The following is a 27,435-nucleotide window of genomic DNA, read 5'->3' as shown; positions in this document are numbered from 1 at the left end:
ATATAAACAAGTTATCTAACACTAGCACTAAACTGAGCCAATATCTAGACTCAACTAGGTTGGTCAGGTCACCGCTATGACAACAGGTAAATACAAACTTGTACATCAACGTATTTGACGAATTATTATTATAAAAATAAAATTACGTATTTTAAGTATTTATGTGTTAATGCTACTAATACTTAACTCGAAATTTAAGGGGCTAAATGTATGTATTTGAGTTAATTTGTTGCTATAGATCAATTTCAGAAAGAAATTAGCAAACTCTAGGTACTTACAGATAGTTAACATTATGTAGGACTTCGAAGATTTTAAATTTTATCAAAATTTCATTTTACTCAAGGGGTAAATGTAACTACAGATTAACAAATAATATCGAAAATGATTCTGTCCGTCTGTAACGCTCCCATAGCAAGACAACTGCACCGATTTAAATGAAAATTGGCGGTGGTAAACTTATGGTATCCGTAGTTTGTTTAGGTAACCTCGAGGAAAGTTATGTTTGGGCCACAGTATCCGTAGTATGAAATACAGTCAGTACAAATTACCATGGGCAGATACCCGTGGAAATTATCTTAATTTAATAGCTATATTACAAAATGAAACGAATTACTCTATCAATTTCATGAATAGTTTCAGACAAAATAGTCTAAAGGTGAAATAAAAAATAATGCTTTTAAAAATTGTAATCTTATAAATTTATGTTTTCGCTTCAACGATATGCATCTCCGTCATCTAACGACTTTCAAGACTGTGAATTCTATTCGATATAACGGGAGAATCATCAAAATGATAAAGTTAGTTTTATTATAAAACTAAACTTAAGCCTAATATTTGTTTTAACCTTAAGTTTCTGAACAAAATATCCCACCAAATACTATAAAAGAACATTTTAAAATATCGATACATACCTTTACAGATACGCTTATTTCAATCAAATTGTCACACGTTTCCCAACAGTCATTGACCTCAGAATGTTTCGATATATTCGTATTTCGTTCGTTTTCACTAAAAAGCGTCGCGCGAATAAATAAAACGTATGTTATTGTTATTATTGTAACTATAAGAATGGTTCTCAATAAATATAAATGATTATTGTTTCTCTTTATTTGGAGTTCCGTACTCGAATGGGAAACCTTTGTTTCAATTTTAGTACGACTTTCCTCCTGTGCGTTACGTCTTTGTTTAAGTGTGCTTATTCGTCGATCTGGCATAGTAGGTATACCTCTATTTTAATATAAACTCAACCAGTAGTATGTTTAAATGATATTCAAGAATGTTTTAAAACTATTCGTTTAAAAAAAGCTTAATAATAATTAGAGAAATGAATAATGCACTTAAGTACAAAATAATATAAAAATACTGTGGTTTTCTAAACATACTGATACACCACACTCATCGAGCTTCAAGGACTTATTTTAGTACAGAACTACAGAACCTTTTCACTGTGACTGATTTTACACTTTCCCGTATTTTCCAACATAGCACGAAACATTGAAACAGTCGAAGCCTAGTTAAATATTAAAGTGGTATTTGCAATAAATACAAATGTGGTACTATATGTTTTGTTCCGTATCATTCAAATAAAATAAAGTCTAATGTCTTAATGCATATTTCTAATAATCCGACCTATAACTTTGCGTACTAATTTAGTTTAAAGCAAGTTAACTAACAATTAATATAAATAACAGTGTCTTATATCTTTGTAATAAACCGAAGTCACCTTCCTCAAAAAGTATCACAAACAGAAGGTGCAAGAGAAGCCTTTGTCTAGCAATAATATAACAAACAACCTGCAGTATTGCAGTTAAAACTTAGAAATATATCGTTCAAAACTTAGTGTACAATACTAGACATAAATAAAAGAATAAAGAACAACAAAAACAATATCACAAACGTATAAAGTTAATGATCCCTTGAACCCTTTCAGTCGTCATAAAGTCGTATGCATGAATCCTTAATTCAGTCAAAAATGCATATAATTTAGCTTTTATTAGGGTGTCATGTAATAAAATCATTGCTTTTACCGTTATCGTCGCCCAAACGAAGATTGTTTTAGTTGGAACTATGCCATAACGACGGAGGAAGTACAAAGTATAAATACATTTTGCATGCCACTTAACAGTCTGTATAATATATCATAGCTCAAGACAGTCGAGAGTTATGCCCTGTGTGCTATAGTTTCGCAAAAGAATACGCCTGTGACGACTATATTTTAGAAATTTAAATTTTAACTTGTATAAATTCTTGAATTTAAACGGCTCGTTTTATGAATAGCATCCTGACTCCGTTTTCATGGTGCTTTAGAAGAAAATATACACAAGAGTTTATGAAAATACGATGTACTTTGCAAATTAGTTTTATAACATTTTGCAGCCTTTCTGCAGTACTTAACTGCCACTAAAATCTTATCACACTTCATTATTTTATAAAATTCAGTGATATCTTAGGTCGTCATCCTACATAGACCATATTCGTATATTATAGTTTCTCAAGCGCCTAGTCATTGCTGTTGTAAGTACACTAACTAAAATTATTTTAGGTGGAATTGCTATACAATTACACTCCTCTCAAAAATGTAGGCCACTAGAATAAAACAAGCCAAATGTAACAAGCTGTTCTGGCCACAAAAGTTTTACCAATCAATCAAGATTCTTCTACGCATGATAACAAAAACCCTTAGACAGATGACATAATTGTGAAGAGGACAATATTACCAGAAGTAAGATATAAAAAGGTGAGGAAGTAGTAAATGTGTCGGCGACGTCACGGCGACACGGCACGACGTGATTGTCGCCGACGGTAGTTGCGCCGGATTGTGCAAACGTGCACACTATTAGTAACAAACCTTTGTGAAACTTTAACAGACACTATTTTTAACATAAAGAACTTCTTTGTGTCTGTTGCATACGAATTTGGTTTTTGTAAGTGCAATTGACAGTATAATTTCGTCGATGAGCTGACTTTTCACATTCTTTATGTTTTTAGTTTTGTTTAACCCTTTGCTCTTTCGATCTCCGTTCTGACTGGGAGAGAGTAACCGCTTTAAATTCACTACACTAATGTATGTACTTGCAGAGGATGTGAATGTTAATTCTAAGCCGATTTAATGAAATTTGAATAGCTATCGAGAGTCTCAAAATCATAAAAGTTAAAAGTCATGATACAAATGTAACTAGAACATATTTCCATGTAAACACGATGCTATTATTAGCCGGAACTAGAAATTTCAGGACTTTGTTGAAACCAGACTACATTGTGGTCAGACAGAAATGAAACCACAACATGGGCACCGCATTGTTACATCCTGAAATATTCAACAACTATTCTGTATTCATGTCAAAGTTTCTAGTACTTTCGAACAACAGTTTTATTTTTTTGAAGAAAACATTTTTAATGCTTGTCTTCGCTCGCAGCTTATTTGTCGCTTTGTATTTTTTCGCGTCGCATTTTCACAATGTATTGGTACGGAATTGTATCTTTAAATTTCAGCATACAATTTCTACCTTTTAAAGAGCTAAAGTTTTTTTAAAGACTTGCCACCGTAGGAATTCAATTGAAATTCTTCCATTGTGTATAAAAATTTGCTTTAACATTTGTTTAAAGTCTTTATCGAATAAATAGTTATTATGGCTGATATTTAAACTTGGTATTCGCTATCTACGCCTCTATAGTGAGCTGAAATCTATGCCAGGCATGTCATAACAGCATTTGTTTTTTTTTTTTTTTTATTAAAAAAGACAACTCCCGCACTAAGAATTGCTCTTGTGTCGCGGGGACTTTTACAAACATACAAACAACGGACACAAAGCACAACCAGACCCGAAACAATTATTTGTGGATCGCACAAATAATTGCTCCGTGTGGGAATCGAACCCACGACCTCCCGATGCAGTGGTATCGGCGTGGTGACCTAAACCACTGCGCCACGGAGGCAGTCAAGTTAACGTTAAAGTAAAAAAACTGATTTTAAAGCTATATTTCTCATTGTATTTATTGTAATAGATACGAATTAAATAATTATTCTAATCCCCGGCAATTTATAGGAGTTGATCCACAAACTATAAGGATCTTATAATATTCTGTGGCTCTAAGTCCTCTCAAAGAAGTGATTAAGTCAAAACTGCATGTGCAACTTGCTAATTGCAGTAGTTCAATGGGATTGGGTCTTAATTCACTAATTTCTCACCAGTTATCCGACATTAGCTCTGGCCACCCTTATGTTAATTTCTAGAGAACTTTAATCTGTACAAGAATTTAGTAAAGAAACGGCTGTAAGTTTTGATAACTATAGAAGGAAAGTAAAGATGATAGAAATAACAAAGTAACTAACTTACATCAGCAACCTGTAAAGCATAAAAGGTCTTTTTATGAGATTTATACATACAGGGTGTCCCAAAACTCAACGATAATCCGAGACAGGATGAAAGGCCAATTCATACCGGTACTAGGAAAATTAAGAAAAAAATTCCATATCACTTAGTTCAGCAATAATAGACATTTTTCAAAAAAGTTGAAATTCCACACCCTTGGTCGCATTTCAAGTCCTGTAATCACTAATGTTACAATTTCGCTGTGTTTTTTTGAATTTCGTGACCTTCATTAAATATGCTATCAATCGTAAAATAAATTAATGCACAAAACATTGTTAATTTAATAAAAAAAGTTAAGTTTTAGTGAGTCATGGTTCACAAAAATATCGTTAGTTAACTTTGACGCTTCATATTGAAAAAAAAATGTACTACACTAACCTTGGCAAGTTATTTCAAAAGTTGGCGCATTTAATCAAGATTTCAAAATGGTGCAACACTTGCCACTTTTCTTGCCATTAAAAATGTTGTTTTTATTTGAACGCAGAGTATCCTCGCAGATGGATCGGACGCAGTGGTACAATTTTATGGCCTCCTCGTTCCCCCGATCTAAATCCAGTAGATATTTTTTACTGGGAATGCTTAAAAGAAAAAGTCTATTCAAAATCAATACAAAATCTATCAGAACTTCGCCAGAAAATTGACACAGTGTCAGAAGAAATAAATACAAGGAATAGTTATATTTTTTAGTTATATTTTTATATAGGAGTTACATTTTTCTTACTAAACATTTTTATTTAATTCTTACTCTGACTAACCTCTTACAACAGATTAATTTTGCATCCATAATTTTTCTAAAAAAGAAGAAAATAAATTGTTTAAAAAATATTATTTTAAAACGCGTACTATGGCCGTGCACCGAGTTCTCAGAATTACTTTTAAATTTCTAGATACCTTGTGTGTCTTTAGTAATTAATTCGTGGAATAAAAAACCTTTGCGTGAACGATAATAATATTCCAAGTTAAATTGAATTGCGTTAACAGGATTCTTTCACAGGAATTTTATAATTTTCATCAAATTACTAGTAAAATATTATATTATTTCGTTGCTTAATAGTTTTATTTTGCAGTTTTAGCAGTTCATAGAAATCTGATAAAGCCCTGGATGATTTCCATATCTAGTCCTAATTATTTTTCAATTCTAGTTCTTAAATAATCAACCTAACCCTTATTGGCTGATTTAAAGCAACTTTAAAACAGTTACAGGGTTAACTAATCCCTTAAGAAGTGACATATCTGTAACTTGTTGAATAATCCCTAGAACAGGAAGGCATTCATTGGTATAAAAATATGTTAGAATACTTCTAATCACTCACGCACTTGCAAAATATGCTCTGTACACGATATGGCAATCATTCATCATTTAAATGTAATTTTTAGTTATGTCATAATAATAAATGACTACTTCACGTCTTCTTTAGACTCTAGTGACGTAGAAAAAATATATAAATGCACAAACACAGCGACAAGCTTAGGTCAATTAAAAGAACTAATCATATGGACCAATAAATGCAAATATCACAAAGTAATTTCTATATTGTATTGAAAATAATCGCTCTTCGTTTGGTGCAAGTACTGTTTGAATTTCAAATACCTAATCGACGATTTTGAAAGTCCCCCTGTCTGCCTACGAAAGAAAATTGTTCGCTGAAATATTGTTCCTATAAGAATGTAACATTTTATACAAATTACATCGATTTGGGCGCACTGCGGGTACATCACAATGACCCCAACTCACAGACTTCAGCGAACTCTTTAAGCATTTAACAGATAACGAACAGAAGTTCAACAAAATTATTATAATTAAGCTTTTATATACGAGTATATTTAAAATGTAGCATTATGAGTTGCGTGTTTTAAAGTAAAATGTAATGCCATCAAAAACATTCTGTAAAAACCTCAAGTCTCGCCGTAAAAAGTTGTGAGATCTATATAATACCAAGTCGATTAATCTATTTAGTCTCTACTTAAAGGACCTTCTGTCTTAAGTTATTACGTATGTTATTATCATGCCAATTTAAAAAAAATACCTCTAAAAGAAATAGACCGACCTGGCCATCGCATGATTTGATTATGAGTATGTATCACACTACACAGCACGACGAGAAGTTAATGCTCCTGAAATGTTAATGGCGAATTTGTGTTTTCTTGCGATGACCAAGTCGATCTATTTGTTTTAAAGGTATTTTTTTTTTAAATTGGCATGATAATAACATACGTAATAACTTAAGACAGAAGGTCCTTTAAGTAGAGACTAAATAGATTAATCGACTTGGTATTATATAGATCTCACAACTTTTTACGGCGAGACTTGAGGTTTTTACAGAATGTTTTTGATGGCATCTCACTTCTTTTTGTAGAGCGAATAGAGCAAACATAAGTCCAATTTGTATGGAAAGCCGTATTTTTTTCATAATTCAACATATTTTCCTATGGGAATGTCGTTCAGTTTCATGGGCTAAACACCCTTACCCACCCTATACCCCCTCCCGTTATGTCTCATATAGTAGATACATATTTACACCTATTTATTTTATTTTCTACAGAAATAATAATTTAATTCGTTAACTGCAAATGTAACCTTGTAATCTTATACATTTATATGGGATTACAAAGTTATTGTTGCAGTTAGTGTATTTAGAAAACTTGACCGAAATTAGAAAATATTGAATTTTTCCCATGACTAAGACACTAAACACTATTTGTATTCTAAATTTTAAGCTTCTAAGTCTGCTAGAAGTACCTTAGACTTTTGATGATCGGTGAGTCAGTGAGTCAGTGAATCAGTGAGTGACAAAATTCAAAATTTTAACTAGTTGTCATCCTTAAACTACTGGTTCAAATTAACTGAAATTTTAAATATACCGTGTTTATACAATGACTGATTAGTTGCTGAAAATCCAGGCTTCTTGTTTTATCCACTACGAAATTATAGGGTGTCAAAAATAGCCCGAATTGCTTCGAGAAAAGGATGTTACGGCCGTGCCGCTTTTTTTTTGCTCGACTTGCGGGGGCACTTCCGTGCCCCCAGAACAAAATATAATTATGACTACGTTTTTATTTTAAGTTCTATTATAAAACTATGTTACCGCTTCTGAATAAGTAACCGTTAAGTTATCAGGCGAACAATTTTGACAGTTCTATTCAATACTTTTGCCAGTACTTTATCTATTGAATAGCTTATCCGACTCGTACTCATAAGCCGCGAAAGTGGGCTGAAATAATTCTCTGAAGTCTTATTTTACTTAAAATATAATCCTAATCTACATATGTGTATTAGACGAACTCCTAACTTCTTCTTATCTATATAAAACAGAATGGTCCCTTGAAGTGCCTATATCGTAGAAGTTTTAATGACGGCCAAGTTTTCACCGAATTAGACCGTAAACCGATGGCCCTGGTGGATAATGTTATTGTTTTTTAGTGTACAGAAGTATTTATGTCAAATAAAGTCGTTTGATAAATTTTAGAGCGTGCTAAATTCATTTGATTGAGCTCAAATTTACCACTCTTAAGACTAATAAATTGTCTAGCGGAACTAGATAATATAGAAGGTTAAAAAAAATGGTTATAATAATGCGAATTTGGTATAACCAACGGGTTCAATGACACGAGTAAGTGAAAAACGATTTTATCAAGTAAATAAACCCGTGTTATAGAATAAATATAGCCCGTAATATCTCCAATCGCACGTCACCAACTTTCTATATTTATGATCGCAGACATCAATAAAGTCACAAAACCCTAGCCGCGACACACATAAGTTAATCACAATAGTTTTAATGTACCGTTATACTTTTCTGTTTTCGTTATATTTGGGTAATATATCGTGGATTTTATTATATCTGTCTACTGAACAGTCACGTAAACTAGTCGGCAACAACATATTAGTGTTTTAGCTAAAACTGTGCTCCTAATGTTTGCCATTTATTTTTTCAATAGTTACAATGGCGGAAATTACTTTCCGACAGCCACTTTTTGTTTCCTATGGCCTGTTTTGTTTTCCTTAATGATCGAACACGTTAGTTGACATTACCATGAAAGTGAAAATTAGAATAACACGGAACAATGTATAATTCCTTTATGCTAATATTAGAAGTCGTTGTAATACGGATGCCCGTGTTTACAGTCAATACTATTGACAAGATAAATAATACACTCAAACAACAATGAAATGAAAAGCCAGCACTTTCTTTTCAAAGGTTATTACTCTTACGGGAAATGTAGATGTTTTCCTGTTATCCATGCCATGTGATTTTTTTACTACCTTTGATAACATTTTCAAAATCACTTTCTTCGAAAAACGGTTTTTAGCAGACGCTCGTCAAAGCTGTCTTTTCTAAGAAATGTATCAGTTATTTCGCGTTATTTGACTAAATTCTAAAACATGAAAATGGTTGTCAGCAAAGTCGTAAGCTTCAGAATATCACAGTATTTCACACAACTACGGTGAGAGGCACCTTAACGTAGTTTCCGGAACGCGGGGAGACATCGATATGGAAACGGTGTTATCCCTACAAGTTTACCACCACAACCTTGTTTATACATAAACAAAAATAGATCCTTTTCATAGGTATTTATGTTCTTGGAAAATGTTCAAATATTTCCACGGATTATGTGTTGCTTAGAATTTCTAGGACCTCCAATGACGAACAGTTCATGGCAACGGACTAGATCTGATGTACTCTAGAACATTTGAACACATTTAGCTATCATTTTCATTAGCTCGATTCTCTACCCACTATCGACTACCGACAACCGGCTTGTCATCCAGAAACGCTTAAAGAAAATCTGTTCAGTGTCCCTAACGGGCGTCGAAGGAACTATTTTGGCAGTACATTTTAAATGTCATATCGATACTCGACAGCACCGACTGTAGAGAAATGCTATACTTATTTATGTACTGTATAGTTAGCATTACAAACCTTTATTTAAAACAAAACAAACTCTCCAACTATAATAAATGTCACAAATATATATACTCAAATCATATAAAAAATGCACCTAAAATATGTTTTTTTCGTACTTGGTCTACTGTGAACCTCTTTACAATGTCCGTATGTACCTATCAGAGTGCACGTGAGGTGCATACTTACTGGCTTCGTGCTCGTTTGAATTTCTTCACCGTTTCAACCTCTATTAATAGCTCTTTGTCGAAAACTATACATATTCAGAGATACTATATACTACATAGGGCTGATAAATTAAGCTCGCCTGTATGGGAATTTTGACCTTAGTGTCAAAGTACTTTAGGTAAGCTAGATATATATGTTGACAGATGAGTCTTAAAATACACAAAAAGAGATATCCAAGATATGTATTTATAACTTAAGTATATGATATTAAAATTGGTCCAATTCCATTTGTGAAATATTGTACTATTTTAATAAGTCTAATAAACTTAAGTTCATGTATATTTTCAAAAACCAAAACCCTAAAAATGTCAAGAGCATTTTATTCAAAATGCAAATGTTTCAAAAATCACATCGTTATGTCGAGCGTCACTTTAAAACATTAAAAGATATTTCAATATTAACACTGGCAACATTTTCGGGTGTAAAAGCTGGCAACCCTGGATTAATTCGTATTCAGTGTCGAAGAGTAGGCACTTGCGTGGCGTGTGTGAAACTTATAATTGGGTTAATTAATTAATATAAAACACGCGAAAAGTACGTGACTGCTCGCCAGCTCGCTTTACTAATAGTAATATCTACATTACTTTAGCACGGGTAAGTAAAACACTAGGCTGATGAAATACGCTCTGTACTCTGTAGGGAGTAGAGCAGAGTTAGAAAATACAGGATTAGTGTTGTAATTCTATTGTTTTGAATTTGAGTTTTTTTTTAATTTTAGATTAGGTTTCTTATCCTTTTTAAAGATTCCATAGTTATTTTTATGTTTTCTAACATAAAGGCATAAAGTAATATTATTCAAACTTAATTTGGTAAAAGCTGGCTTATCGCAGAATAGAATTATAAATCAAACACAAGATAATATTTGTAAGGAAATCTATGTCATGAACTTCGTAAACAATGCATGACAAGCTGTTGTAATAAGTCTTGTATATTTTGTTTCCAATCGACAATTTGTATATGGTTTTAGGCCTAATATGTGAAATTTCCAGAAGCCGGAATTTTGGCTTTCCTTGCGCTCAGCACTCAAACTGGCCCAAAATCATTTAAATTAACTCATAAAGTCAGGCAGATACGATTGACTAATAAAATTCTCATAAGCTTATTTGTAACAAGTGACTGTAGTTACAACTTGTGGTTGAAGCCTCCTGTTAAGCCAACTACACTGATATTAGCAGACTCTACTGTTCCAAAGCATGGTTGTACATATTATTGAATAAAGTCTTAAAAACGTCGTATTATCCCTGACTATTTATACAGTGTTTTGTCTGTTTCACTCATGTACCGTTTCAAAATTGAGTGAAAGTGATAAAACATTGTTTAACTAATCTTACAAGACTTACAGAAGATTAGTAAGGCAGTTTCAATATAAAAATAAGACAGGCCTAGCCAAGATGCTAAGTGTTGACTACTTGCTGTTTATTAACAAAAAGTACGTGTGTCTGTATGTATGCTGACTTTATTTTATTCTTCACTTGAGTTCTTTATTGTATTATCTGTTTATGTAAAGATATGATCGATGATAGTTTCCGCTTGAATTATAAAACAATAAGTTGAATAATGAGGGTATGACTAAATAATATTCACAATATATTTACTCAAAAGTTAGTCAAGTTGTGAAGATGCGTTCTCTGATGTCTGTCCACTTATATTAATTATTGTTTTATAATTAGCTTCATCCCGCGTTTCCATCCGCGTCTAATAATTTCCCGGGATAAAAAGTATCGTATGTGTTAATCCAAGCTGTGAACCATCTGTGTGCTAATTTTCATTAAAATCCATTCAGTAGTTTATGCTTGAAAAAGGGACAAACATACATTTATCGTGACAAACTTTTGCATTTATAATATTGGTAAAAAAGACATTTGAATATTGTCCCAGTTGTGTGTGCTAGTGCTTGATATAAAGACAGTTTATTTCTTTATTTCTATCGTATCAATAACCGTTAATTCAAAACACCAACCCCCGGTTTCTGAGGTATATTTAGCGGTAGTTTATCTATTCATTAGCGTTAAAACTCATATAAAAAAACGCTATTAAACAGCTAAACTACCGCTAAATGTACTCAGAAACCGAGTGTAAGTGCGTCTCCTCACTAGAAGGAAAAAGAATACTTGTACATTCTACGGGATAATTATCCATTGGTTTAGCTGTGCTGAAACCTGAAGAGAAAATCTACATGTCAAAAAATCTTTCCTATCTATTTTAGTTGTAAAGTGTTAGAGGATAAAAACAAAAACAGCTGAACGGCTGTTATCTGGGTAGGTATGTTATTACCTTATTGTAACTAAATTTTCCTTAAACCAAAAGATATGACTATGTTCGTCCTAGGAATAGGACAGTGAATGACATAGTATTGCTACCTTTGGGTATGTTTCCATGGACAGTTCTTCATTTATTGGTTATCTGTTTCTTTAAAGTGTAAATACAAAGTCTACAATAATTCTAATAGGTGCGGATTATAAGGCCTACAAAAGTTTAATAAGCAAACATCAAATCTATAAGATTACAGCTGCATTTGTAAACAGTGAAATAAATATTCTATTAAAGAAATACGAGTATTAGAATACAATTAATAACAATTCCATCTGTATTATACCTGTAAAAGTTAACTTAATATTATTGGATACTAGGACAATAAAACGAAGTTAAATACCGAATTAACTAATTCAATATAATGATTTGTACATTTCAGTAATTTTGATAAACTAGGTGTTAATGAATAAAGTGCCTTAATCATAACAATGATTTGATGCGTGTCCGCGCCGAAACTTAACTATGAACGTAAACAAACTTATTTATTTATCGCGATTACGGCCGGTGATTAACTTGATTAATTGTCAAGTGCTACACTTAGTTCATTAGTGTGACGTTGTGTACTGCTAAATTATTCACACGGTGATTTTTGGCAGCCGTATGACCCGTTATGTAGCGCTGATAGTTTAATTATTTCTTTAGACATGTAAATAAATAGCCATCAAAGTATGACACTGACTAATTCTTGTTAATATGAGATAATACATTCTCAAACTAATTTATTCAAAATTCATTCAATGATTAATTTAACTTGCCATAAGTTGTCTCAAAATAGAAGACCGTAAGTAATTTTCAAACAATCAAAAAGTTTGAAAACATGTAAGTATTGTATTGCAGTTAAGCTTAATTGTAAGATAGTTAGTTAGGTGTTATCGATATCCACAGTGTATTTAGAAGGTTGAAAAGTGTTAGAAAGTTGTAAGTGTAAGTGAAGACGATTGAAGTGGCGGATTGTTTGCGGTGTATGGTGTGTGGCGCGGCGGCGGTGGGTCGCGGCGGCGGCGGAGGCGACGCGGCGGCGGCGTCACCAGCGACGTCGGAGGCGTGCCCTGGCGGGCCAATGGCGCGGCCCCGCCGCCCGCCGCCCCCGACCGCGCTGCCGATACACCCAGCGAGCCAGTAGGTTTGTGTCCTTTTGGCTGACCGCATGACTCCGTATCTCGCTTCGTCGCTGTACTCGTTGTAACCTGTGTACGTGCAGCACGCGCTTCACCTCCTCCCCACGGCAGACAACGCTAGCTTCCGCCAGAACGCTTCGTACTCGGTCACTGAACTCGCCCAAGTTTGTGAAACGTAGTTGAAAAACTTTGAAAAGTAAAAGTGGGGGAACAGTGAAGAGACGGAGTGCAGGTGGCGTGCAGCGCGGCGACAGTGCCAGGTACTGTGTCCACTGTCCACGCCGCGCCGCCTCCCCGCGCGCCCGCTCGCCCGCTCGGCCGCGCGGCTCCCCACGCGCGCGACACGCGACGCTGTTTGTCAATGACTTATCTTGTATGATCCATCTAGCGGGTAAACTCTACACAATACGTGTCAACATTGTACACCTTCACCATACCATGTTTGTATTCAAATCATCACGTTTATGTACACAAAATATTAGATAACCAATAAATCTATGTCAAAATCATTACAAATGCTCTAAAATCATACATATCACGATCAAAGTCCGTCAAAATTGTAATAAAATACGTCAGAAGCACGTAGTGTGGTACATTGTTATGAAAACAACTTTATTGAAAGGCGGAAGTTTTTCCGTTTATTTTCCACGACAGTAACATTTTCCTTAAAAGACTGGTATCATAACACAAAACAATAAAAAGTTCATAAATCGCAATTTGTCGGATAAAAATATAATCCGAACCCACGGCAGTATGAAGGAATAGATATATTTATTTTATTAAATTGATCTCGTCAGTATTCAGAGGAGCTGAGGGCATCGAAAGCGAAAGGTTCCCGTGAAATCAGACTAAACTATACATATTCAATGCGATCTCGCGTCCGGATCCACGAAGCTTCTACGAAAACCCAATCGCATTAAAACACCAGGAAAAATAAAAGGGTAGCTAGAAATACAAGATTCGTCGAATAAACATAACAATTTCCGCTTCATCGCCTCCAAACGCAGCAGACAAATTAAGAACATTTTTGTGTAGGAGCCCTCTCTGCTCGCAGCCTTCGCTGGCTCCATAAAACTTAACTACACGCCGTAACCGCCACTAATTATTAGGGTGGGTTTACATAACGTATTTATGAGCATGAGATTTAACAGCAACGTGCCGGTCTCGGGTGGTCTGTTATCGCCCCATTAAAAAGTTGTCCTCTGCGGACGCGTAAATAACATAATACAATGCTGCGCTCGACGTACGGCCGACCGTCTGCGTCGCACCGCACGACACCGCACCACTCCGCACCACTCCGCACGACCGACGCGACGCACGCCACGTCGCCGACGTCACCGTACATGACGGGGTTCCTAAACATTCACTATTGTCATTTTAAAATCATTCCTATTAGTTAATTACTGAGTGTATACACGATGACTGAGAGTAAAATCACCGGTTTAGAAAAACTTAACTACATTTTCATTGTTGCTACTTGGCTTTGAAATAAACTTAATTAATGTTCATCAAAATCCATAATATGATATTGTTTATTCTTAACTATGTTCGTGTGTATACAAAGTCTAATATCCATTAATCAGACAGTGACTGCAGTGCAGCGTGACCGCTGCAGTTAATAAGGACGCCTAACGCCACAGTTCGTCGCACCACATTTATATACAGTGAACACTCGGCTTTAGATTTAATTGTATATATTTAGTTGGGTAATGAGAAAATACACCGAGAGAAGCTTGTACCGCGCTACATATTAAAGGTATAATTTAACCGAGCCAGAATAAAACTTGTAACAAAACTAATAGCAGGAGTTGATGCGATAAGCTAATATAAGACGGCAACTTACACGGGCCGGGCTGGTCCGCGCCGCACCGCGCCGTGCGTCGCCGCGTCGCGTCGCGCGACGACGCCTGCCGTCGACGCGCCGACGCCACTTTCAAAGTTTTGATGTTTACACACCGCTCTGACGACGATGATACTCGCGCTAATTTCTGTATTTACGACAGTTCCCTTGATACTTAATAAGAAAAACTTGCTTATCTCTTTGATAAACTCCAAAGTTTGAATTAGTCTAGAGATACTTAAAAAGTATTTTTATTTTATGGAGTAGAAATTAATTGGCGCGGGGATTTTTAAAAGTTTTTGATTTAGATGACACATTTGCGAGCTCGTTTCCACAGCCCATTACATCTGTGAACTTCTACGGGGCGGGAACATTAGACACTGCGAGGATAAAATGTGGGGCAATTCACTGCTGAACATTACTTTATTATATAAAACGTATTTCACACCACGTATTTTGATTATTTATTTGTTCCAACCGTCGCATTGTGCAAAAATGATATTTGCTTCATATATTTTTGTAAATATATTATTATATGCAGTTGCTACGGCGTAGCAGTTTCGTAGCAATGAACTCGGCTATACGTAGGCTTAGCTAGATGGGTGAGTGTAAGCAAGCTGTATTACCTGTCACATGAATTGACAAGGTAATTTGACAAGTATGTAGATATTAACACGTAGGAGCGAGTTCCGCACGTAATCCCCGGTAATCCGTGCGGGGCCGCGGCGCCACACAGTCTCGCCCATATACATAACTACCTAAATAACTTCATTGAAATATCGCCTATAACTTTTATTTACAACCCCGCATTATCATATTAATAAATCAGTTTCATTACACAGAAATAAGCCACGTTCTACCTACTCTTTACACCTAAATCGTATTTACACAAGAACGATAAATACGAGCCGCTACCTTTCACGAAACAGCGGATCTTGATGTAAGAAGCCGACGATATTAGAATAAAAAGAAATTATTAGACAGAATCATTTTACTCGAAGTAAAACATACATCAACAAAGAGTATTAAATCTAATACTTTATCTTCCTTATTGCTTTTTATTTGAGATATTCTTATTTAAATAGGGGCTCGATCTACTTATGGTTGTTCGTCATACATTTGCGGGGAGAGAGAGCATTAACAAAATCAATTCGTCGTAATTGGATAGCTTTGATCTGTCAATTACTCGTGGTATAATCTATCCTAAACAAACAGAAAGGCAAGGTGAACTCGAGTAGAAATGTAAGGAGGCCTTATATTTCACCGGCCGACGCGTATCGTGATAAGGCTTATTTTGTTTTCTTAGCAGAAGTTTAAGGTGAAATATTATTTCAAGGGTTCGCCTAGAGCTAACTAACACGTTCCGTGGCGTTTTCACAGAAGTTTTGTCGTAAATCGCATAGATTTACTTGTTTGAATTTGGAAGTCGAAGGCAGAAAAACTTCGATTAACTTTTTCTTGTAAAATATGTAGAGCGTTTGAGTTATATTTAGTCAACTGGGGGCCCTTCTAGGCTTTGCGAAGAGAATATTTTAGTACTTTGTTATAGCAATGTATGTGCTCTGATCATAATATTTTTTTTTATAAAAACTGAACGACTTTTTAGGGACCATTTTTAAACAAAACATCGTTAGAAGATAAAGTAGATTTTTTATTTGGGTTCGTATTGATAGCAACTTGTCCCGTAAATATCTTTTGACCAAAGCTCGATTTCACCAAAACATAACGAAAAAAAAACTGCATTAGTTGATTCCCGGTTCCCTTTACTTGTCCCTTAAGGGAACTCGAGTGAAAATCAGTAAAGGATGATAAAAGTTTTGCTTTCTTTTGTTATCTCCAAGTAACACATTTACCGGCTGGTGCGGCAATGAAAGAAAAAAATATAAAAGGTATCCGATGTTTATCTTTGAACTAAAGGTCACCGCGATACCTATTAAAGATAAGCCGGCTGTCTATGTTGTTCAAATTATATCATTATCACTGGCGTTTTTAACTTATTTTGGAATTTGTACACTAAATATTTGAGCATAAAACTTCAGGTAGGAATCCAATCCCAGTATCCTTTAGAATAAACGAGTCACAAATAGGTGTTTCGGGTGTGACTGTACTTTATGTCTTTGTTTAAATTTAAACAGCTTTAAAATCCCTGCAATGTAAGGATTATTCTCTAAAACGGGTGGTTGTTTTCGATTTAAAATAAAGTAAATTATTGCTGATTGTGTGAACAATTTATTTAAAAGGTGGATGTAATGAGTTAAAACTAAAACAATTTGTAAAACTTCATTCGCATTTAAAAATGATACTTCTAACCAAATCATAGAATTATTAAAAAAAAACCAACCTTTCACCATTACTTAATGGCTTGGCTCACAATACAAGTAAATTCTAGAGCCACAAGTAAAACTGGCTAAAAATTCAGCGCTAGAACATTTTTATACTGCGACAAAACTTCAATATTTGCGTTGAGATCACATTCTAGACATCGTTTTCTCAAGTGCGTATCCCCTCGACACCTACTTAGATTCAAAGATATGAGAGCGTACCTATGCATACAATAACAAAGGCCACTTAAGACCGGAGCGTGAGCTTGTGACGTCATTTAATCGACGAATGGTGCTCCACAGAACAGTTTATCGCGATGTCAATAAATCTGAACCTAAGCGAGGAGCACTCTGTTCTTATATCCGAGAATTTCACGTCATGGAGTCCAATTGAGCGCACTAAGGCTCTAAATTACAAGATATCGCAGCCAGGTACCAGCCTAAAATGTTAAAAATTAACTAATTCTTCCTGCCCTTTTACAAACTTTGTAAAGAGTATTTTTTTGCGAATTTTGCGCTGAGATTTTGTAAGCGTTTGCGTGGCTATAGAGACCAGATTTATACAAGGAGTGTACGGTTGAATGTTTAAATGTCATTTACATTTGAGTGGGTCTTAACTTCACCTCACATATTAGTATAAATTCAGAAGTTAACTTGATCTTATTTTTATGTTACGCTTGAATTAATGAAATGTTTATAAACAGCTATTATTTCTACAATATTCAACCTTCTAAATTGTTTAAATAACATTATACGATTAATTTATCTTACATGTATAAAATGTAATATCGTCGCTTAGGTAACAATACCGCGCAAGTTAAATTTGACATGTTTCCAGGAGAGATAAAAAACTGATTATTATCTTTGAAATACTTCTGACATGTGTACTGAATACATAAATAGGTAGATACTAAGTTCGTTCAAGATTGGACAATTAAAAAAAAAATCTAACATCATTCGATGCGCGCTGACAAAATCTATCCAATGTAGTATAAAACGTCATATGACCAATTTTCGACTTACGCGGTATTGTTACCTAAGCGACGTTATGTCGTCTTTATTTGCTTAAATTCAAGTAAGTGCTTATCAGTACCAAATTCATGTACTTTACAATAAGTAAAAATCAAGTAGAGCACGGAATCCAAAACAAATATATTTTAAAGAAGAAAGCAATAATGATTTTTCACCACATTGATTAGGGTACCCTTTGAAAAGGTTTCAAAACAGATTTCTTTCCCTATTCAAAACAGTTTCTTTCACCGTATTACCATAAAAATAGCGTGAAAAAGTACCCTTTATTTGTATATATTGATTCTTCTGAGTATATTTAAAGAAAACAAAAATATAATTCCTTGAAATCAGTTCCGTAAACGTGTACTGTAAATATACGAAAGCACTTGATTGATGGGTAGTATTTGGTTACGAAAATTTCAAAAGTTTCTTCAACTTTGCTAGTCCAAGTTTCACTTTCCGTAACCTGCAAAATCTCATAATGAAGAATTTATTGCTAAAATAGTTTTAGTAATAAGTACGTTGATTTTGTACGTTATTCGTACAACATAAAATGTGATCTGTTTTTACTCGTCTTCCATTTAGTAAGTTAAAATAAAAACGAGGAAAGCTGAGAGTTGTGAAAATGATTTCAAATAAAATAATACTTTATTTAGTATTTTCAAAGCTACTTCTTAACTCAATGGAAGCTCTTAACGAATAACAAAACAAGAAGTTACCGATCAAACAAACTTTTAAAGTTACAAAATTAATTAGAAAGCCAGTGAAGATTGAACAGTTTGAAATAACTAAAAGGATTACTCGGTAACAAAACGGAAACATTTAAAAGGTCCCCTAGTTCCTTACTAGCCGAGTGATCCAGTCCAATCACATAATCAATTTATCAGTGCTGTATAAAAATAGGATACGTCGTGTTCTATTCCAATCGTTCCGCTTTAATAGAATTTTAATTTCAATTTCACACATAGCGGGGCACGCGGATTACGACACCGGGCCGAGTCGGGCCGAGTGGGCCGAGTTGGGCCGAGTCGAGTGAATTTTTCCGATCGGCTCGACAACTCTACCGTAGAAATTTTGATGGGCCGTTATTACACAGTCCGTTTCAAACGTATTGTGTGCGAATGCCGGCTACAAAAATAGCAATATTTTGTATTGTGCGTGGCCAACGTGCTGTTTGCGTTGCTGCGTTTTTAAGCACCACCGCTTTGATGAAGCCGGTTTATCTGTTAGAAAATTGGAATACATAATGCAGAAAATGTGAACGTTCATCAGAAATAAAAATACACGTTGAAAACACTAGTTTAAAATACAAAAGGATTCGTCCGAATAAAGTTAATCTGGAAACTCGCAGAGGATTAATAAAATAAATCAAACAATAAGCCTTTCAGTATCTAACTCAATTAATCCAAACATTATTAAACACGGTTGCGTAGGGAACACGGAAGAGCGTGCCGGCCCGACAAATGATCGTGAAATGTGAGCGCATCTTGTCTCTGGGCCGAGATAGACGGCTTGACGTTTTCGGCTCATCAACTGTCACTTCAACAAAATTCCCGCAAACCTGGTAACTCCGTTAAGCACGCCGTTACGGCACGATAACGAGACGCGACACGTAACGTCGTCTGCAGCCAGGATAATGGGGCTGCACTCACCTGAAAACGCGTTGAGCCTGTTTTATATTTCATAGTCGTGGGCTGGTGTGGCCAGCGCATCCAATTAACTTCAGTTGTCCGCCGCATCGTTTGTAATGTACGTTGAAATATCGAGGGCTTGATGAGTGCGCCTGCCACTGCAGCCTGTCTTTATGACCTACATGCTTATACACAGTCCGATGAAATGAGTCCAGTTATGCGGCCCGACATTGTGAGAAGTCACGCTTGTAATTAAACTTGTGGAATTATGGCACTCTGATCATCCACTCATCTATTTGTTTTATTCGAGATATTTATTCCGACGCGTTCATTGTAATCCGGATACTTTTCATAAGAATTTATAATAATATATTTATTAACAGTCTGAGGCAGTTCGAAAAAATGGTTTAAATAATTTTTAAAACGAACAGATTTACAAAAATAAATTTCTTTCATCTATTACAACGAGAGAACACTTACTATTTTATAAAATTACTTAATAATAAAGGAAGAAAAAAGCGTAAAAGTCTATATACATATAGTTGTAAATTGTTATTAATACGAACGCAATCTAAAGCGTCGTCCCTATATAAAACGAGAAAAACGATGAACCATCTCATTTCAACCGTAACTATCGCGTGTCGGGAGCATAAAGTAAGGGTTTTTTTCCGCTTTATTTTTATGGTCGTCACAAGCGAACACTAAACAAAACTGAATTGTGCACATGATACTATGCAGGCACGATTTGACCGTAAACTTTTATTTAAAACTTTTCGAAAATATTGTAACTTTTATACAATTTCGATATATTCAGCGTCAATATAGTGGATACGGCCCGATACGTCTGTATACCGATGTAATAAAGCAGCCATCTTCAATATTCTTTTGTGGAAGTCGAACGGAATGGTTCGGTGATTTGTAGCTTAGAGTATATCGCGTTGCATTGCCATCAATCCGTAAGTGAATCTAGAAGCGAGCACGTCGCAGCTGCAACTGATATCACCTGACGATGTCGTTTGTACCCGTCCGACCGGGATTAGGCACGGGCTACACGCGCGCAAAACGACACTTTGAATTACGCTTACGGATTTACGCTATTGAACACCAGACTTTAAAATATTCACAACATATGCATATTTCATTCGCATTCGATAGCTTTGCACGTTTAAATTTATTTTACCGTTTTTATTCGACAATGTGATTATTGAATTGAGAGTCTTTATACTTGATTAACCCACATATCGAAAGGTTTTCCGTCAATTTACCGAATCAAGTTTGATGTTCCAATTTCATCGAAGTTTCCCTTTGTCTCTCTGGATCTAAGCGGATTGGAGTCGTATGGCTCTCAAACCGACGTGTAGTGCTTTATTGCTTATGGTGTCCCGCATCTAAATCCTCTCCTTTCAAATCGGATTATGATTGATATAGAACTAGAAATATTTGGAAAATGTTATGACAATTTTATGACTTCTCGGAAAAATATTAGCTTAGTAATATTCAGATGAAGTTTAAATAGAATTTATTCTGTGCAGTTTTCATTTTACTTAACACATGTTGGCAATAAACACATTAATCACAGTACGTTTTAATAAAATAAATGTTTCGAGAGCATTTATTTACGATCAACTTACAGAGTATTTATTATTCATACAGTTTAATATTTGTTTATCTGTTTCCGTGTTATGCAACACGTTGTAAGCTATATTATACAACGGAATTTCATCGCCTACGCTCTAAATATTTTCGTAGTAATGCAAACATACTATGATATTATAGAGACGACCACAAAAATCCGGGATCTTCGGTATAAAACGCGAACATTGCACGTCCCCTGAATACGTAAGGCGTTCTTTTGAAAACTCGTGAACTGTTTCTATAATGCGTTGTTTTAAGTGAAACGCGTATCAAACGTTGGTCTAACATACAAACAAGCTCATAGAGCCAATTTAATAACTCTGCAAGAAACTAATAGTAAAGTTAACGAGGTAGCTTGTCAAAGGGCCAATATATTTTGTTTGCATAAAGGCGTGCATGCACGGCCGCGCGGGACGGCGGAGTTTCCGCAAGTATCCGCAGGGAAACCGCGTTACGAAAACATTTTTCATAAAGCCTCTACACATACTTGATACGTAATTTATGGAGACACCGCCTTATACTGCCGCTACTTGAATGTTGATTAGAAAATGTTCTATGATGGTGCTATAAATCGAACGAGAAGCTACATTTGCGTTCGTTTTAACATTTTTGACGTAGATTTTTTCCCTAAGCGTTACGTAAAATTGCTAGCAGGAAAATAAGGTTTCGAAAAAAGAAGTATTTTTGAAAAATGTTGGTATGTATGCGTAGTGTGCACATGGGCTGTAATAAACTATAAATTATTTAATTATCTCAGAAATCCTCATAATATTAATACGTCCTTTTGGTTTTGTTAACTTTTAATAGTTAAATAACAGACGTGTATAAAAGACACGTAAAGCGTACAAGAAATAACTAAATCTTAGTTCTATAACGCGACAGTATTAAATAAAATCACTGCGAGAGATACAATTTCAAAAAGATCTCATAATTCATTGATTCAGAAGTCGTTTCGGTGTAATTGACTAATAAATAAAGTAGCGCTAACGGTTGCAGAGGTCAGATGGCAGTCTTATGTTTGAACCTGATATTCTGCCGCATCTGGTTAGACTCGACGCCGACCCCAATACCTTTGGGAATAATAAGGCTAGGAAGAAATAAAATGGCTGAAACTAGGCAGGACTTAGCGGACGGAATGAATATTTTAACACAAGAGGATGGTTACCAGTAATTCCTATTCCTGTTTGCTATTCAGTATGTATCTACCTGACTCGGATGTCAGGAATTTCGTTACGAAACTACCTTCCGTAAGAATAAGATAAACGTTTAATTTGACAATTTTAAGAACACTAGTATGACAGCATACTTTTAATTTAAACTTCTGTTCTACAACAAAAGCAGTTATTAGGGATATACATATTTAGAAAAGTAAACCGCTTGATTTTGATTTGATGGATTTTGATTTTGATTTTAAATCTACTTGTTTTTCGTGATTTTACATTGTCAACATAAATTTTACATAACATTGTCTATCTAACACAATTTTACAAACACGCGTATCGTTACAAATTACGCATTCAAATGTTTTATCGACATGACCATTTCTGTGCCATTTGAAACTGCCCGACATCGAATGCAAAACGGTAGCGTTTTTTAAACACATTGATATAAATCTAACCTAAAACTACAATTAGTCAGCGTATACCCTGTCTTTTTCATTCTAGTATTTATAGCTATTTTCAAAATAATGGCTGACAATATGTTGTAAAAAAGATTCCTGCAATAGTGTTTTTTATAATCTTTTTTTTGTGAAATTTATTCTATTATTTTGTAATTATACTAATGTATTTTCATGCAGATCTAAAAAAAAATGTAGCACAATAATCCGTTTTTATTTTTGCGATAATTATTTTGTTGGATAGGTAATTTTATGTTGTTATTAACCTACTAACTTATTTTCACTATTTGCATATTCGATCCTAATAATATACAACAAAACAATATTTGGTGAATAATATTTTAGTCATGAGAAAATATTTTTTTAAATCCGTTATGGAAAAGAATATTTTATCTGTGATTTTTTTGTTCAACCGTTGTTGTCCCACTGTTGGACAAAGTTTTCCTCCGAAACGAGTGAAGGATTAGGCCTCGAGAATTAAGGAATTAGTCAAGAAAATATTTTACTTTTGATTGCAACATTAAATATTTTTCCATGGTACTATGCGAACGACATCCCCCAAGCTAATTAAGAATAAAGTTCTTTACAAGTTGAAAAAGCTGGCGAAGTGACATGAGTTAATTTCGCGAAACCGGCTATAGTAGTCAGTTGTTTGTTTGTTTATCCCGGCTTGATTACAACCGGCCGGGCGTGGATAGGCTCGTCCATAAGCCATGTAATCAGCCATCAGTTGATAGTAAACATTGTTCATACGATATCCATTAGACGTTAAGCATTTTGGAATTGCTTTCATATTGATTTTCCCTTGTATTGTTGGAGCCCGATGAAAGATATTCTCAAACTTGATAATGATTGTCCTAATGTAACGTGGAATATTTGGTACCTGGTATAATAATAGTTTTAATTGTAGGCTGATCGATATGACTCTAGAAATTGTAAAAATATTTATAGATTTATTTTTAATAACTTAAATGTTGCAACTCTTAAAATGAATAAATAGCAGCTGTTCTATAGATACAATTGTCTTCTATGCGCTTACACCCTTTCTCGGCAAAAAGGCGACATTTCCATTTGGAACTGACATTATTAGATTTCTTAAATTTTATTAATTCTTCCTATCACAATAACAAAGTTAAATCGTTGAAAATCTGTGCGAAAAGTTTATATTTTAATACATTTCTAAAATTAAACTAAAATCTTATCTGAAGCCGCAACTTGTTTCAAACTTGAACCGCATCTACAGTGAAAAATAACTACTAATTAGTCTGAGAAATTATCCAATTTTGCAAAGTTAATTGTTAATAATACTTTCTGAGACTAAGTTTCAACACTTCTAATTAAATTGCTGTGTTGGCTCACGGTTTTCTGGGTAACTACTAATGTATAAGTAAACTGGTATTTAATCCAATATCACCGCGGAGGTCGGTATCCCGTCGAATACACTGTCTACTCCACTTTGGCTAAAACCCTTTGACACTGGATTTGAAAGGATTCCAACCTGATATTTGATATCCCGGCAGTTACCCCTTTCACTAACAGATGGCGCTGACCGTTGCAACGCACAAAACAAAACAAAGAACGCAATGTGTTCCGAATTTCCCTTCAGTCCTTTTCCTTAACCGTTATTTCTCCGTACAAAGTATTTACTTAGAACAGTAAAATGAAGAAATTTTTACTTCTAAGAAGCAAATACTTAGTTTTAGTAAAAGAAGTGGAAAAATCCGTAAGACCTTGCAGCTAACCCTTTCGAAACGACGTTCAAAATTGTTTGTTTATAAATATTTAACGCAGCTGTTTAATGTAAACCCGCTTTTCTACCACGTGAAGAAAGCTCGTGAATACACAATAGGTAATTTCGTAGGAATCTCTAAGTAAGTACGTTTGTTCACAAGTTCTATTTCTATAGGTAGGCGGAGGAGTAGATACGTTTAGTTGCAAACCGCAGACTAACCGAAATTCGATTGTCATGAATTCTGCCTAAATTAACTTTGCGAGATAACGTGTGTAATATTAATTATTACGTTTATTACATTAAGGCGTTAGTTTCATTGGAAATATCGTGGAAGGATAACAAGCACGCGTGTAAACATATTAATTTCGTGCGACGAGAATTCGTGGTACCTATTACGTTACTATGTTTTCTCAAATATTTTTGTTTGTTTTGCTATGAACGTGTTTGTTTAGACCTCTGGGAATAATTTATTTCAAATACTAACAGTTATTATACGCGGTTCAGTATTCCCTACTGTTATACTGAAAAATAGTGATACATATGAAATAAAATGCTTTTAAAACTAGGTAAGACAGGTCATAAGCCACACTTGCTATCATTTAGTAACTAATTCCACATAATACATGCCTACTAGAAACCCAAGGCTCTCTTAGCGTTCCATTTTGCTCACTTCCATATACCCAGGTGTAAATAGTTACCTCGTACATTTTGGCCTCAGCAAAACCATCTCGCCTCTATTACTTCACCTAACGGGGTTAAAACGTACACACACGTCTAAGTGAAATAAAAAACACGGCAAAAATCCCACTCGGGAGCAGTTAGAACCACTCCGAATGTCAACCGCTCTTAGCTAAGTAATCAGCTTTAAAATTCATGGGACCACAGTTTGTGTCTACCCCAGGGCGTTTTATCGGAACTAAAGTTATGTTATACTACTCTAATTGCTTCCAGAAATATGATACGATATTCGGGGAAAATGTTCGAGCCAATTTCTCTAAGGCTTTATTTTTTTCCTCAAGATGTTTTGTGCGAAGTAAATGTTGAGGCCGATTGTGTGTAAACTAAACTCGCTTTTGTCTCTATGATATCTCTTTTTAATATTCAATAGGAAAAACCCGAGATACATTTGTAAATAAACTTACGACAGTTGTAATTTATTGACTTCATGTCAATCACGATGAAATAGGGAAATATTCGAGCGATTTTTCAACGTTCTTTTGAAGTCAAAAGTTGAGCGAGATATACAATAAAACAGACACCATTGTGTTATAATTTCGGTTCATTGAAACGGCTTAAATCAAACAAGAATAAGCACTCGCGAACGTTAAAGCGAAATCTCGAAATATACATCATTAATCACATTATACTTTCCTCAAATTCTTCGACATTTTATTGTAACAAAAGAAACAAAACGAAGGTAGGAAATAATCAAAGCACTCATTATTGTGATCTCCAAAAAGAGTCTTTTTAATAAGAAATTTGTCGTAACTCGCCCTCAATGACTTTATTCACCCAACGTCCCAAGTAATGTTAATTAGATAATTTAATTTCGACGTTTCTGATGAAATGTTTAAGGGGAATTTTCTTTCATCTTATCTTTTCCGCGAATACTTGCTCGCCTTAATTGTAACAAGATTATAGTTAATATTAGGTCCACTCGTCGGCTTTCACTAGATACCGGCCGGTGGAGCTTTTGTTCCGCATTTTATTATTATGATAAAAATAGCAAAAGAACTAAAAGAATCGAACACATTTAATTATTTACGTAATATTATTATGGCCTTTTTATATAATAATACTGTTAAATACTGGGTAGAATTGTAATTGGTCTAACTACTTGCTTATGTTCTTAATAGTCAATTACTTCTCTTGTAGCGTAAAACAGCGATTTAACAGCGATACGGAATCGTTGCTATAGTTAGCTCAGATAAATACACCGAAAATTCTAAGAATTGTTAGAATTAACAAGATTTTACGAATAGAATCTGACCGCGTTTACCATTGATTTAAGGAAAATAACGTCAGAATAATTGGAATAATTTGAATACATTAGTCTTAATTTTTTGGTACTTTACATAAACTAGCGAAAGCGTCCGTGATTACGGAATACAGAACAATTTGAGCTAAGGATAGGAAATTGTATTTTGTTATCAGCCCACTCCAGCCAAGATTGTGGATATAATTTATTCTTTAAATATAACATTTCGGTATCTAGTCCTATTATAATATTAAAAGTTCCGACGGTTTCGTTAATCGCCTGTGGCTATGTCTTTCGGTCTAGTTTATTTATTATTATTTCGTTAATTCAGAATTAGATCTACATTCTTTTAGATTCATTTATAAAAACGTTAATTTGATTTTGTAACTCAAGATGTCTAAAATGTTGTACACTAACACATTATTTATTAGCAACGACTTACTATAAATTAATTATTGGATGTAATGTACTTTTAAACACTTACCAATTATAAGATGCATAAAAGGGTATATACGTCTTATCGGGTGTATACCTGTGATATAAGCTAACGACAATTATTAGGATAAAAGTTTCTATAAAAGTCTTGATACACGTTTAACCACTAACAATAAAATACAAACTGTCAAATACAAATTCAATTGATGGACGATCCCCCGCTCCCCAACCAAAAACTATCGGGAAGATTTTAATGGGATTTTCACTGTTACAAATCTCGGGCCCCTAGTCGGGTCCC

General features: G+C 34.6%; 1 protein-coding gene across 1 annotated transcript in view; it reads left to right on the top strand.

Annotated features, from left to right (window-relative positions):
- Window positions 1-12,938: 12,938 nt before the first annotated feature.
- The window catches only part of mbl (splicing regulator muscleblind), a 228,005-nt gene continuing 213,508 nt past the window's right edge, over window positions 12,939-27,435 (top strand). The window contains exon 1 of the mRNA XM_076135994.1: window positions 12,939-13,196. The gene's annotated coding sequence lies outside the window, so the exon portion shown is untranslated. The remainder of the gene's footprint in view (window positions 13,197-27,435) is intronic.

This window comes from Anticarsia gemmatalis, chromosome 3 (assembly GCF_050436995.1).
Source record: "Anticarsia gemmatalis isolate Benzon Research Colony breed Stoneville strain chromosome 3, ilAntGemm2 primary, whole genome shotgun sequence".
Taxonomy (NCBI): domain Eukaryota; kingdom Metazoa; phylum Arthropoda; class Insecta; order Lepidoptera; family Erebidae; genus Anticarsia; species Anticarsia gemmatalis.
Note: the sequence above shows the minus strand (reverse complement) of the source record. Positions and strands in the feature narration are given on the sequence as shown.